Below are 14,877 nucleotides of genomic sequence, written 5' to 3'. Positions count from 1 at the left end.
GACTATAGCTACAGCAACTTCGTCAACAACTGCCATGGGAATGGGTATCCTCCGTCTCCCTGCTGAACCACTTAATTCACTTGTTCCTTCAAATTTCGTGATCATATTACTGAAGTCATTTATAGACATGTGGCCTCTTCGGAGCTCTGTTGGCGATATTCCCGCAATGCAGTGCTGCTTTTGCTGCCTTTATGATAAAACAGCTTTATCAGCAGTTCACGGTCTTTCTTTTTAATAGGAATTGCCTTTCGTACAGTCACTTGGCAAAATAAATCAACAAACAGCGTCCAGTGACAAACAGCAAACTGACGTCAAGGCGGAAAATATTTCACATTTTGACTGCTTACAGCGCCACATCTTCACCCGGTGGCAGAATATGGAGCTATTGTTTTCTTCAGTACATTCCACGAGTGCACCGATTAATGATTGTAACTATGATGTTTAAGCCTCCTGCGATGTATACATCCCGCACTGCAGTACTAGGAACCCCGTCAGGTTAATTACACTGAAGTGCCGAAGAAGATATGGGAACAGTCAGAATACAGCGATGCGGTCGGCAAAGAGTATATAAGACAACAAGTGTCTGGTGCAGTTGTTAGATCGGTTACTGCTGCTACAATGGCAGGATATTAAGATGTAAGTGAGTTTGAACGTGCTGCTATAGTCGGTGCACGAGTGATGGGACACAGCATCTCCGAGGTAGCGATGAAGTGGAGATTTTCCCGTAAGACCATTTCATGAGGGTACTGTGAATATTAGGAATCCGCCAAAACATCAAATCTCAGACATCGTTGTGGCCGGAAAAAACCGGAGCAACGACGACTGAAGATAATCGTTCAACGGGACAGAAGTGCAACCCTTCCGTAAACTGCTGCACATTTCAATGTGGAGCATCAACAAATGTCAGCGTGCGAACCATTCAACGAAACATAATCGATATGGAGTTTCGGAGCCGAAGGCCCACTCGTTTAGCCTTTATGACTGCACAACACAAAGCTTTACGCCAACCCTTTATGACTGCACAACACAAAGCTTTACGCCATGCCTGAGCCAGTTGACACCGACTTTGGACTGTTGATGTGTGGAAACATGTCGCCTGGTCGGACTAGTCTCGTTTCAAGCTGTATCGAACGGTTGGGTGTGCACGGGTATGGAGACAACCTCATGAATCCATGGACCCTGCATGTCAGCAGGGGATCGTTCAAACTCTTGGAGGCTCTGTAATGATGTGGGCGTCTGCAGTTGGTGTTATATGGGACCCCTGATACGTCTAGAGACGGCTCTGACACGTGACACGTACGTAAGCATCCTATCTGATCACCTGTATCCATTCATGTTCATTGTTCATTCCCTGCGGACTTGGGCAATTCCGGCAGGACAATGCGACACCCCACACGTACAGAACATCTACACAGTGGCTCGAGGTGCATTCTGAATTTAAACACTTCTGCTGGCCACCAAACTCCCCAGACATGAGCATTATTGCATTATTGAGCATATCTGGGATGCCTTGCAACGTGCTGTTCAGAAGGGATCTCCACCCCCCCGCCCCCCCCCCCCCCCCCGTACTCTTACGGATTTATGGAGAGCCCTGCAGGATTCATGGTGTCAGTTACCTCCAGCACTACTTCAGACATTAGTCGAGTGCATGCCACATTGTGTTTCGGCACTTTTGCGTGCTCGCGGGGCCCCTACACGGTATTAAGCAGGTGTACCAGTTTCTCTGGCTCTTCAGTGTACAACCACCCGAACCTTGATGAATCTTGACTTTAATGTAGGAAACGGTTATGCTAACGCCATGTTTAATGTCTGTAAATGCGCGGCCCGCTGCGCCGCCAGCTGGCCACAGCTGATGCTGTTGCTGACGTGAAGCTGTGTTGCAGGTGACGTGGGGCGGAGGCCGCCGCCAGCTGCGCTCTCCTCAGCCGGTCCCGCTCCCGGACTCGACGCGGACGATATGGTGAGTACACACACACACTCTCTCTCTACCAACACACAGCTAATTACTAGCCTGCTGCTACTCTTCAAATCTTATTCAGCAACACTAGTTGCCAACGTTCTACCTCAGCAATCCATATACGAGGTATATTATAACTACTATGGAAAAGTGACACAGGTGTAGATACACCATAATAAAGCAGAAAAGTTCCAATATACACTGGTCCACAAAACGAGTTATTTACGGAGTAACTAACTTCATCACGAAATATTATCCTAGTTACTACAAATGTACCTGGAAATGTAAACTTTTCGATTAAGAACCCATCCAGTTAAGCTGAGATTTCACTTATGACTTATCTTAACAAGAGGAACACTGCTGTTTCAGCATTTTAGGTGTTACAATTTACGGTACACTCATCCGTTTTAAAATACACTACTGGCCATTAAAATTGCTACACCAAGAAGAAATGCAGATGATAAACGGGTATTCATTGGACAAATATATTATACTACAACTGACATGTGATTACATTTTCACGAAATTTGGGTGCATAGATCCTGAGAAATCAGTACCCAGAACAACCACCTCTGGCTGTAATAGCGGCCTTCATACGCCTGGGCATTGAGTCAAACAGAGCTTGGATGGCGTGTACAGGTACAACTGCCCATGGAGCTTCAACACGATACCACAGTTCATCAAGGGTAGTGACTGGCGTATTGTGACGAGCCAGTTGCTCGGCCACCATTGACCAGACGTTTTCAGTTGGTGAGAGATCTGGAGAATGTGCTCGTCAGGGCAGCAGTCGAACATTTTCTGTATCCAGAAAGACCCGTACAGGACCTGCAACATGCGGTCGTGCATTATTCTGCTGAAATGTAGGGTTTCGCAGTTGTCAAATGAAGGGTAGATGTCTGGCGGCCTGCTCTGTTTTGAGAATTCTGTGCCTCGGACTTCCGTCATGAACACGTGTTCTTTGGTCGGCCAGTTACTTGTCCTTCCGCATGGAACAATACTACAAAACGGCACTTCGTTCTTCAGGAGTTCTCAAGACGCTTCTATCTGTCCGTGGTTGGCGAAATTCCTCCCATCCTACTGTCGTGGCACCAGAATTTTACCTCTGCACCTGGTGGTGAAGACGATATACAGGAAGTCCGCTGTAGTGTTTTACTTGCCTTCAGACCTGGAAAAGAGATAGACATCTGTAGAAATACCCTCCACCCTTAACGCGTTTCACGAGCAAAATACAACCTCTACATAAGCTCAGAAGAAGAAGTTGATCTGACCTTATGATCACTGCCGTTACTCTCTTATTAAATCAAGATAGATTCGTTCGATCTGAACATGTTTGTCGAATTGTTAATCGGATATGTGATGTACACTGCAGATAGATGATCCGAGACACCAGAACTCAAAGCGTTGAAGTCAGTTGACACTGGAGGCCAATGCAGAGGCGTTGCTTGATCTATCCATCCTGGACCATGCTGGCGCGATGATGTCGTCTTAGTTAAGAAGCAAAATGTGCCGGCGCCTCTAAATGTACGCAAAACATTCCGCAGACTTACGCAAGGGACACATGTGGATACAATAATGGAAGTCCTGGCCTAAGAAATCGAAGATACCGTCGGTAAAGAAGGGTTCTTCGAAAATGTCTGACTCAGTGTCTGGTACCCGTAACCACACCTAGAAAGAGAAATGGTTGTGACCCATGAACAGCATGTGGGTTTAGATCAAATTTTAGCCTAATTATATGGACACTTGATTAAAAAGTTTACATTTCAGACACGTTTTCAGTAACAAGGACAGTATGTCAGAGTGAAGTCAGCGGCGGTTGGTAATCATGTACTTGCAGCTATCTCGCAAACGGCTCGTTTGTGGACTATTGTTTACTGGAGCGCTTTTCTACTGTTATCATACGCTTTTAGCTGTGTCATTTTGCGCTGTCATTTGTGATACACCTTATATAACGGATACAAAAAGAGGTTAGAGGTTTAAAATATGTATCGTTTTGGTTGTATTTGGCGTACAATAAAAAAATATTCGCGGACTAATGAAGAATCGCAAACACTGTCGACATTGTTTAAAGAAAAAATTCTATTTCGAGCTGTGGCGTGAAAGCTATACCCGTTATTTGCAGGCGCTGTACTACTTAAAGAGTCGTCATCACATTCTCTACACCTTCCAAAAGCTGTTCTCCTCGTCTTGTATGAGCTGATTAACATGGCACCTGCTGCTGTTTTGTTTTTGAATATGGATGGATTAGCTAGCAGTGGAGGCATATATAAATACCGAACGAAAAAAGTCAATTGATGTCTAATCAAGAGAACATGGGCACCATGAAAGACAATCCTGATTATCTGGTCTCTTGAGATCTATCTAGCGACTGGGGACGATGAATTTAAAGTCAGCCACATTCGGTCTTTGCCGGTCAGGATATGTTCCCAGGCCCACCCAGATGTTGACGAAAGGGCTGACTACAAAAGAAGTTACGGTGCACTTATTTCATCAAAACAGTCCATAGATTTGGCTTGAACACATTGTACAAAAAAAAATCAATTTTGTAGTCTTGTTCTCTACACGCTACAATATCTCATAGGGACCATCCAGTCCCCGAGATACATCCATTATGAGTGTTTGTCGTTCAGTGTGGATGATATTTTGTGTATTATGTATTGTGTATTAAACTGGGGACCTAGTAACGACGGAGAAGCTTCGTCCCGCTGTAGCTCTTAGTGGTCCACAACCCCACAACAGGCTTCAGCAGTCCACTCACCCCACTGCCGCCCGACACCGAACCTAGGGTTATTGAACGGTTCGGCCACCAGTGGACAGCCCTCCCTGGGAACGTCTCATACCAGACGAGTGTTACCGCAATGTTTGCGTGGTAGATGATACGTTACTTCAAAATTACAGAACATTCAACCACGAAAGTCTTCTTCATACACCTACATTTCAGTGGCAATTTGATATTTAAGCCACATCTACACTCGCACCAACGATGCCTTCAACTCCACGTCAGTAATTTCACCACCTGGCTTAATCAGTGATTCCTCGCCATCAAGCCTGCAAAGGAAAAACCGCCCAAGGTTTCCGTTGCTGAGTCCTCTTCCTAACAGTCCAAAACCATCCAATTCACCTAACACACTAAAGTGTTTTAAACGCCCCCGTCAAATCCTGATATTCGTTTCTTCCGGCGGAACCCCCACCTATCAATCATACAAATGGATTCTACTATAGACTAAAACTGTTAGAATTGTTAACCGGCTGAAAATAGGGGTTAAATAGCAGTATCATCAGGCATACCTACGAGGTCCTTATTCGTCTCATCCTCATCTATGAAAATGTTGCATTGACCTCCAGCCCTCCCATGTGCCACCACTCCTTTCAAATAGTTGACCGTCATGCAATACGCTTCGGTTTCCACAACCAATATGCGTGATATCTGTCTGAAACGTAACTTACAGCAGCGAAAAAGCTATTCAGAATTGTGCTTTCGTAAGCTGATGTCTCTGGTGATGGGCTGTATTGGCCCACAACGCTTAATTTGAACTAGGAGACGCAAGTCACTGATAAGACCAATGGCTGTCATTTATTATCTTATAAGGAACTCCTTGACTGCGAGGTTGCAATTTCATTCTTTAGTAAGGAGAATACTTCCGTGAACTTGGCTTTTGCGTCTTGTCTTGGGTTGTGGGAGGGTGTGATAGGTCCAGGCCAAAGTACGAGGCTTTGAAACGAGTGAGCAGTCAGTTGTTTACTCACAGCGGTCAGTGGTTTGTCAGCTCCCAGGGAACTTCCCTATTTCCCTCCGACTTTAGCTTTGGCTTCGTCGCAGTCATACACTGAAATTTTTTTGCTAACTAAAATGTTTATCAGTGGCTAGTCATTTCAAACAAAGTAATGAATGCAGTTTAAAATAAATATAACTTATTTCGCTACATCAGCGCTATACTATTACAAGCTTAAAAAGCCACGTAAAACGAGATTTCTCAGCAGACGCCTAACAATAACCCCAACGGTCATTTTCTACCTCACGTAAATATTTACTTAAAATTAAATTCTATTTGGTTTCTAAGGTTCATCCATCTATTTATTTGAAATACCTATTTGATTTCAACAATAATAATGTTTCTGTGAAAAAATTGCATAATCTGGTGTTACACAGCGTTGCACCTTTTTTGCATTGACAGCTTCCAAATTGCTGAGTTTCCCGTTGTGATAAAATATCCTGTCAGCTGCTATTACTAGGCTTCTGCTGAAACCCAAAGAGTTGCGGGGTTGTTCGATATCGTAAAATCTCTCTAGGCCGAAGTTAATACCGATGATTTAGAGTTCTTCATGTGTAGAAAATATATGCTCCAAGAACTACTCTTACATCCACTAAATGTCTGGTAGTATGCGTATGGAGCGGAACGACCACATAAAAGTAATAGCACGGAAGACAGATACCAGGGATTCATTGAAAAAATTCTCAGGGAGTGCAGGAGGTAGTTAAGAAATCCCTCGATCAACCAATGCTTGAATATTGCTCCTCAGTCGGGACTGATGAAGGAAATAGAAAGCATGAAATCGTCAAGGAGGTGATCACGCTATTTCACTGGCAGACAGAACGAGAGTGGCGTTGGACCTCAGGATGTGGCTTACTGTTAAAATTTCATATGGACCGTTGAGAATAACTGTTCTTCCAGCAGACCATTTGCGACTGAAATGTGAAAGAGGGAAAGTAACAATAGTACTTCCTGCCACATACGGTAAGATGGCTTTTGTAGTATTGATGTGAAACCTAACTTGCTCCTTTCTCACATGACTTCCTGAGGGCCATTAATGAACGAAATTAGTTAGACCCAGTATTTCTTGACTTTGCTCAAGACAACACCAACCTCTGTTAATAGAATTACGATTATATGTGATACCTAACAAAATTTGTGACTGAGCTGAGCGTCCTTTGGTAAGGAGTATGCAGCGTATTATCTTGGATAGCGATCAATCAACAGAAGACGAGGTAATTCCATTCTTGCCCCAGGGAAGGCAGCTGGGATCACTGTTGTTCATGTTATACAGTAACGAACTGGCACACTATATTAATACCAAACTCTGACACTTCTCCTACCAAATAACCAAATTTGGCAGAAAAACAACATGCCTCAAGAGTATCAGCACTGTGAGGTTTATTAGCTCCTAGTTCCAATAGGAGCGGAGATATGGGCAAGAAGTGCGTTTTCCAGCCCCTGTTGTATAGGCGAGCCTGCACAACAGGTATGTGTGGGAACAGTGTCGGGCTGCCAATCAACTTGCTTTGCTGGCAGCCTACATGTCGAACAAGAAACACTTTTCCATATCCTGACATGCAGATTGCCCTGCATGACAGGCATGTCATGTTGGAGTAGTATCTACATCTACATGATTCCACTACAATTTACAATTAAGGCCTCGTAGTCAGTTACTCGAATTATCTTGCAGGCCATATCTTTTGCATGGCAGCCTGTACGACAGGGGCAAACAAATTATTTTCAAGCCCCTGATGTGTAGCCTGTTGTGCATGGTAGGTGTGTTGTGGAAGTAGTATTGCCTTACTTCATTGAACTAACTGTATTGTAAGGGACATACATGCCATTGGCCATTGAGTATGGGGGGGGGGGGGGGGTAGGTTGACATGGATAGAGGATGGGATGGGTATAGTGAGGAAAGAGGAAATGGTCAGAGAGACAGGAGGATGAGGAGATGCATGAGGCAGGTGGAAAGTGTAGAGGTGTGGTGGATGGATGGAAAAGGAAGACAAGAAGGCAGACGCAGAAATAGAGAGGGGAAAATTGAGATGTTGATATGGTCAGAGGGAGGGAGGCAAACTGTTAGGTCCTTCAGTAAAAGATTCCAGCAACATCTTAATTTAAAAATTCCAAATCTGCATTAACCACACACCTACGAGAAGAAGGGCATAGTGTCACAAGTCATGCTGAAAATCTTATAACTATCCATACTAAAGAAAAAGGTCAGGTTTTGAATGTAATGGTGAAAGTGGAAATTTTTCGATACAAGAAAGATAGTGCACATGTCACGTTGATTACCTAGTTGGATTTAAGGCATTATAATATTCCGGCCAACTTTGATTGCTTGTACTGTTAACTGTATTGTAAGGGAGCGACCCAGTGCTCACACCTGGGCAGTCAATGTTTCCTGGTGGCCGGTGTAGGCAAGGCCCACTCTTGTGAGCTGCGCCTCCCATGTATGGTCTGGGATGGTAAGGAAGCGGCCTGTCTTGGTTATTCTACTTTGTACCTATAGTCTAGCACTATTTCCGCCGTTAATAGCATTTGAGCGATAGCTTCGAAATCGGTTTTAGCCTTCATCGCTATTTGCCTTTCTTACAGATACTTGCACATGCAATGATTGATCAGTATATCGGTACGATCCACCCGGCAATGGTAGTAGAGGATATTACGTGAACCACCTCCCCAATAGCCTTCGTTCGTCTAGTTTTTTATATACAGACAATATTCTCTCAACGGCAATACCTTGAATAAGAAAGCTGGGTTTGCCTATGATGGATTAATGCAATAATTTTATTTATTATAAGTTCTGAAATAATATTTATATAATAGCATACATTTCCAATACAGTTTACAATAACATTTCAATTCTTAAATATGTTGGATGTACCTGAAGATGTGACTGTAAACCGTTAAACCGGTAGTATGCTCAATTAAAATCGAGTTTTACAAGCTGTCAGCGATGTTTCCATTCATCATGACCTTCAGCAGCTGTGCATGCCTTGCACATAAAATTGTAACTTCATTCACTTCTCAGCGGTTTCCAGAGTACGTACGAAGATCTACACTATCTGATTAAGAGTAGCCAGAAATCTGTTAGTGGACATTAATATGGGGTGGTACCACTCTTCGCTTTTCTGATGGATTGATCTCTGTTGAATACATTTTCACTGGGGTGTTAGAATGTCTATAGAGGAATGACAGTGCATTCTTCCCAAAGAGCCGAAACCAAAGAAGGTTGTGATGTTGGACGCTAGGATCTGAGCGTCGCCAACGTTGTAACATATCCTAGAGGTTTTGGAATGGGTGCAGGTCGGCACTCTGGACAAGCCAGACCATTTGAAGAATGTTCTTGTCCACAAACCGTTGCCTCACACATTCTCCTTTATGAGAGCGTATACTGTGATTACGATACAAAGACTCATTTTCTCAGAACTGTTCCTATACTGTATTTGGTACAGAATTCTGTAAGACACCTTCATATCCTTGCACATTTAGCGTTTTCTTAAGCGCGTTAAGGGAACCACACCCTAAGCACGAAAAATACTCCAATCATAAAATAATCTCCTCCGTACGTCACTGTTGGCACTGTACTTGATGACAGCTAACATTCCATAGGTATCACCAAACCCAAACCCTTCCATCGGACTGCCACTGGGTATAGCGTGATTCATAACTCCAAATCATTCGTTTCCAGTCGTCCACTGTCCGTCCAATTGCGTTGCTGTGTACTTGACTCAAGCGTCACTCAGCATTGAAATGTGCGGCTTATAGGGAAGTGCTCGATCACGGTACTCCATTCTTTTTAAGTCACAGTCATTGTGCTACGTGGGCTCCTAGTAGCACTTTGGAATTTATGAGAGATTCCTTCCGCTGATTTTATGCGGTATTTTAGAACCATCCTGCTCAAAGCCGAACGATCTCTGTCCGAAAGTACAGAAAGTCTGCCTGGTTCTGGTTTAACGGCGACTGTTCTTTCACGTTTCCACTTCACAGCCACATAAACAGTGGACCTGGCCAGCGTTAGAACGGCTGAAACGTCTCTGTTAGCTCAATAGTCCACGTTCGATGTCACTGATCTCTCCTGATCTACCCATTCTGCTCTCACTGCATCCTACATACATCAAAAAAAGTTTTGCATCACCTTGCTTCCGAGAGTTCCGGAACCTGTACAAATAATGGAATAGAGATCAACATAAACATCATTTCCACCCTTTTTATTGCTCATAAAAACCATAAATTGCACGTTGTACCACCATACAGCAAGGCCTTCAGAGGTGGTGGTCCAGATTGCGGTACACACTGGTACCTCTAATACCCAGTAACACGTCCTCTTGCATTGATGCTTGCCAGTATTCGTCGTGGCATATTATCCACAAGTTCATGAAGGCACTTTTGGTCTAGATTGTCCCACGCCTCAACGGCGATTCGGCATAGATTCCTGAAAGTGGTTGGTGGGTCACGTCGTCCATAAACAGCCCTTTTAGATCTATCCCAGGCATTTTCCATAGAGTTCATGTCCGGAGAACGTGTTGGCCACTCTAGTCGGGCAATGTCGTAACCCTGAAGTAAGTCATTCACAACGTGTGCACGATGATGGTGCGAATTGTCGTCCATGAATACGAGTGCCTCGCCAAAACGCTGCCGATATGGTTGCACTATCGGTAGGAGGATGGCATTCACGTATCGTACAGCCGTTACGGCGCCTTCCATGACCACCAGCGGCGTCCGTCGGCCCCACATAATGCCACCCCAAAACAGTATGGAACCTCCAACTTGCTGCACTCGCTGACCGAGCTGCCTCCAAACACGTCTCCGACGATTGTCTGGATGAAAGCATATGCGACACACATTTGTGAAGGGAACGTGATGCTGATCCTGAGCGGTCAATTCGGCATGTAGTGGGCCCATCTGTACGCTGCATGGTGTCTAGTTGCAAAGATGGACCTCGCCGTGAACGTCGGGAGTGAAGTTGCGCATCATTCAGCCTATTGCGTACAGTTTGAGGCGTAGCACGACGTCCTATGGCTGCACGAAAAGCATTATTCAACATGGTGGCATTGCTGTCAGGGTTCCTCCGAGCTATAATCCGTAGGTAGCGGTTATCCACTGCAGTAGTAGCCCTTGGGCGGCCTGAGGGAGACATGTCATCGACAGTTCCTGTTTCTCTGTATCTCCTCCATGTGCGAAGAACTTCGCTGTGGTTCACTCCGAGACGCCTGGACGCTTCCCTTGTTGAGAGCCCTTCCTGGCACAAAGTAACAATGCGGACGCTGTCGAACGGCGGTACTGACCGCCTAGGCATGGTTGAACTACAGACAACACGAACCGTGTACCTCCTTTCTGGTGGAATGTCTAGAACTGGTCGGCTGTCGGACCCCCTCCGTCTAATAGGCGCTGTTCATTCATGGTTGTTTGCTTCTGTGAGCGGGTTTAAGGACACCTCTGAACAGTCAAAGGGACTGTGTCTGTGATAAAATATCCACAGTCAACGTCTATTTCAGGAGTTCTGGGATCTGTGGTGATGCAAGACTTTTTTGTTGATGTGTCTATTTACAACGTAATAGCTCCAACTCCTTTTAGACTAGCCTTTACTGATATCTAGTTGAAGATTCCGCATTGCACAGTGGTGTCTGGGTACATTTGATAAGATAGGTTGTAGATGAAGATTACGCGATGGTCAGAACACCTTATCTACCAGGTGATCACAAAGTCATTATAAATTTGAAAACTGAATAAATCACGGAATAATGTAGATAGAGAGGTACAAATTGACACATATGCTTGGAATGACATGGGGTTTTATTAGAACAAAAATAAAAAATACAAAAGTTCAAAAATTGTCCGACAGATGGCGCTTCATCTGATCAGCATAGCAATAATTAGCATAACAACGTAAGACAAAGCAAAGATGATGTTCTTTACAGGAAATGCTCAATATGTTCACCATCATCCCTCAACAATAGCTGTAGTCGAGGAATAATGTTGTGAACAGCACTGTAAAGCATGTCCGGAGTTATGGTGAGGCATTGGCGTCGGATGTTGTCTTTCAGCATCCCTAGAGATGTCGTTCGATCACGATAGACTTGCGACTTCAGGCAACCCCAAAGCCAATAATCGCACGGACTGAGGTCTGGGGACCTGGGAGCCAAGCATGAGGAAAGTGGCGGCTGAGCACACGATCATCACCAAACGACGCGCTCAAGAGATCTTTCACGCGTCTAGCAGAACATTTTTTTTATTTTTTTTTTGGGGGGGGGGAGTCTAATGAAACCGCATGTCATTCCAATCATTTGTGTCAATTTTTACCTTTCTATCTACATTATTCCGTGGCTTATTAAGTTTTCAAATCTATACTTACTTTTTGATCACCCGGTATATTTCTCAAATCGGCAAAATAAATCGCGTGAAGTGCGAAGAGCAGCCCGTGTTGCTGGTCGCAGCCTGAGGCACGTGGGACTGAGCAGCCCGGAGGCAGGTGACCGCTCTGCGGCGAGCAGTGGCTCAGCGGGCGAGAGGTGAGGGAGCAGCGGGGCCAGGCCGGGCTGGACTAGGCTAGCGGGGGCCCGTGGCTGGGCGGGCGCGCCGGCGGCGGCGGCGGCAGCGGCAGCGTAAGCGAGGTCAGAGCTCCGCTCGGCCAGCGCCGGGCGCGGCGGCGGCGGCGGCGGCTGCAGCGGCCGTCCCTCGCGGATCGATAGCCGGCTGGCGCCGCCGCGCCGCGCCACCGCTGCCCGGCAGCTGTCGCCGCCCCGACTCGCCTCAGCCGACGCCCACGGAAATGCCACGGCGTCTCCCGTACACTCTGCTCACTCCTACGCTCTAACCGCACCTCTTCCCACGCCCGCGAGGTGCGCTTTGCTGTTAGTGCACTTTAGTGCCCCCCTTCACTCCTCAACGCTTCTCGTCCATAGTTAAGTCGTCCTATTCTATATTCTATACATATTAAAATGTGCGGCTCATTCTAGAATGTTCGTCTAGAGCATTCTGCTTAGTGTACACAGAATCCACACACCGGGACCTACGTTCACCCCTCGACCCATCTCATTCTGAGTTCACCTGTCCTGTGTCTTCGTAGCATTTCCCACCCTCTAGAAGTATTCAGACACTAGTGCAGCTACTCGTACTTCTAGAATGTTTCCCTTACCGCGCATGGTATCTGCACACTGGATCCTAGGTTCACGTCTTGAACTATCTCACTCAAAGCTGACCCATTCTGTGCCATCATGGCAGCCTCCATCCTCTAGATCATCGTGGCATTTCCCACCCTCTAGAAGGTATTCAGACACTAGTGCAGTTATTCGTACTTCTAGAATGTTCCCTTTACCGCGCATGGTATCTGCACACTGGATCCTAGGTTCACGTCTTGAAATCTCACTCAAAGCTGACCCATTCTGTGCCATCATGGCAGCCTCCACCCTTTAGATACATTGAGGAATGTGACTGATTCCAGAGTGTTCATCTAGAATTTTGCAATTAACATGTACAGCATTCACACGAGGAAACCTATATTCATCCATTGACCCATTTCATTCTGAATTTACTGTTCATTGCCATCTTAACAGTCCTTGCCCTCTAGACATATTGGAGCAGCTAATTGTAGAGCATTCCACTTACCGTGTACATTATCCACATACCTGACGCTATAGTCGCGCGGGATTAGCCGAGCGGTCTAAGGCGCTGCAGTCATGGACTGTGCAGCTGGTCCCGGCGGAGGTTCGAGTCCTCCCTCGGGCATGGGTGTGTGTGTTTGTCGTTAGGATAGTTTAGTTTAAGTAGTGTGTAAGCTTAGGGACTGATGACCTTAGCAGTTAAGTCCCATTAGATTTCACACGCATTTGAATTTTTTTTTTGACGCTATATTCATCTCTTGACTTATCACGTTTATAGTTGAACTGTCCTTCGCCAGTATAGCATCCTCCATCCTCTAGACATATTAAGACAGGTGACCTGTTCTGTGCTATCATGGAAGCATCCACCCTATTGACGTATTAAGATGTTACAGCGACAAACTGTAGAGTGTTGATCTAGAGAATTCGGCTTAGTGCACATGGTATCTACACACAACAGGCTATATTCATGCCTCGACTTATTTCAATCAGAGTTGACCTGCCCTGTGCCATCACGCCAGCCTCCAACATCTGCACAATAATAAGACACTAGTGTGACCACTTCTAGAGTGTTGATCCACAGCATAGCGTTTAGTATACACAGTATCGACACACTACAGCTTACTTTCACCCCACGACCCACCTCATTTAGATTTGTGCTGTACTGTGCCACCCTCTAGACATATTAAGACACCAGTGCAACCAATTCTATAGTGTCGGTCTAGTGTTTGTGGTATTTATCAAAAATGCATCATAATAAACATCCAAAAAATCCATTGCTGCAATGATAAGAGCGAAAAACGACGATATAGCTCATACGAAAGTGTAATAGAGATTCTCGGAGAAATTAAATGGGTATCTTTGGAAGAAAGCTGACGTCAATCCCGCAGAAACCCAGTTGAATAAATGTTGAGAAGCTGTATTCGAGGACTCTGTGACCATACTGCCGTGACATCTGGTGTACATATCGTAACAATAACACAAGAGAGATTAGTAAACTTACAGAGGCAAACGGTCGTTTTTCAATCGCTCAATATATGAATGGAATACGACAGAAAATGGATAATGTTGGTACAATATGGCCCGTACTGTGCACTGCACAGTAGCTCACTCAATATATATGTAGATTTAGACGTACATATGCTTCGCAAGCCACGAATGTGGCGGATAGCTGTTCGTGTACCACTGTCACTTCCCCCTTTCCTGTCCCATCCGCGGATGGTACACCAGAATGACTCTTCGTAAGCTTCTGTACGAGCTCCAATCTCTCTCATTTTACCTTCGTGGCCTTTTCGCGGGATATAATAAACCGAGTCTTTTAGGAGCGTACGTTCTCGGAAATTTCCTGGTGAAGCACAACGTAACTCCTGCAGCATCTGCCACTTGAATTAGAAGCGCAGCCTCCGTGACAGTTTCCTTCTTACTAAACGAACTCGTGACGAAACGTGCTGCTCCTCTTTCGACCTTCTCTACTGCAGTAGGGAACTGCACTACACAGACCCACGTACGTGACGAGCAGGGAGCAGCGATATAGGTATGTGCAGGAGTCCTCTATGGCTGTTAA

The 14,877-nt window shown here is 45.3% G+C and overlaps 1 protein-coding gene across 1 annotated transcript in view; it reads left to right on the top strand.

Moving 5' to 3' along the window:
• Positions 1 to 14,877, top strand: part of LOC126236959 (cubilin) — a 1,328,660-nt gene that overhangs the window by 148,991 nt on the left and 1,164,792 nt on the right. Inside the window, exon 2 of the mRNA XM_049946657.1 lies at positions 1,884 to 1,960. The gene's annotated coding sequence lies outside the window, so the exon portion shown is untranslated. The remainder of the gene's footprint in view (positions 1 to 1,883; positions 1,961 to 14,877) is intronic.

The sequence above is a fragment of the Schistocerca nitens genome, chromosome 2 (genome assembly GCF_023898315.1).
Source record: "Schistocerca nitens isolate TAMUIC-IGC-003100 chromosome 2, iqSchNite1.1, whole genome shotgun sequence".
In the NCBI taxonomy this organism is placed as follows: Eukaryota; Metazoa; Arthropoda; class Insecta; order Orthoptera; family Acrididae; genus Schistocerca; species Schistocerca nitens.
The sequence above is the reverse complement of the archived record's forward strand: the minus strand, read 5'-3'. Positions and strand labels throughout refer to the sequence as shown.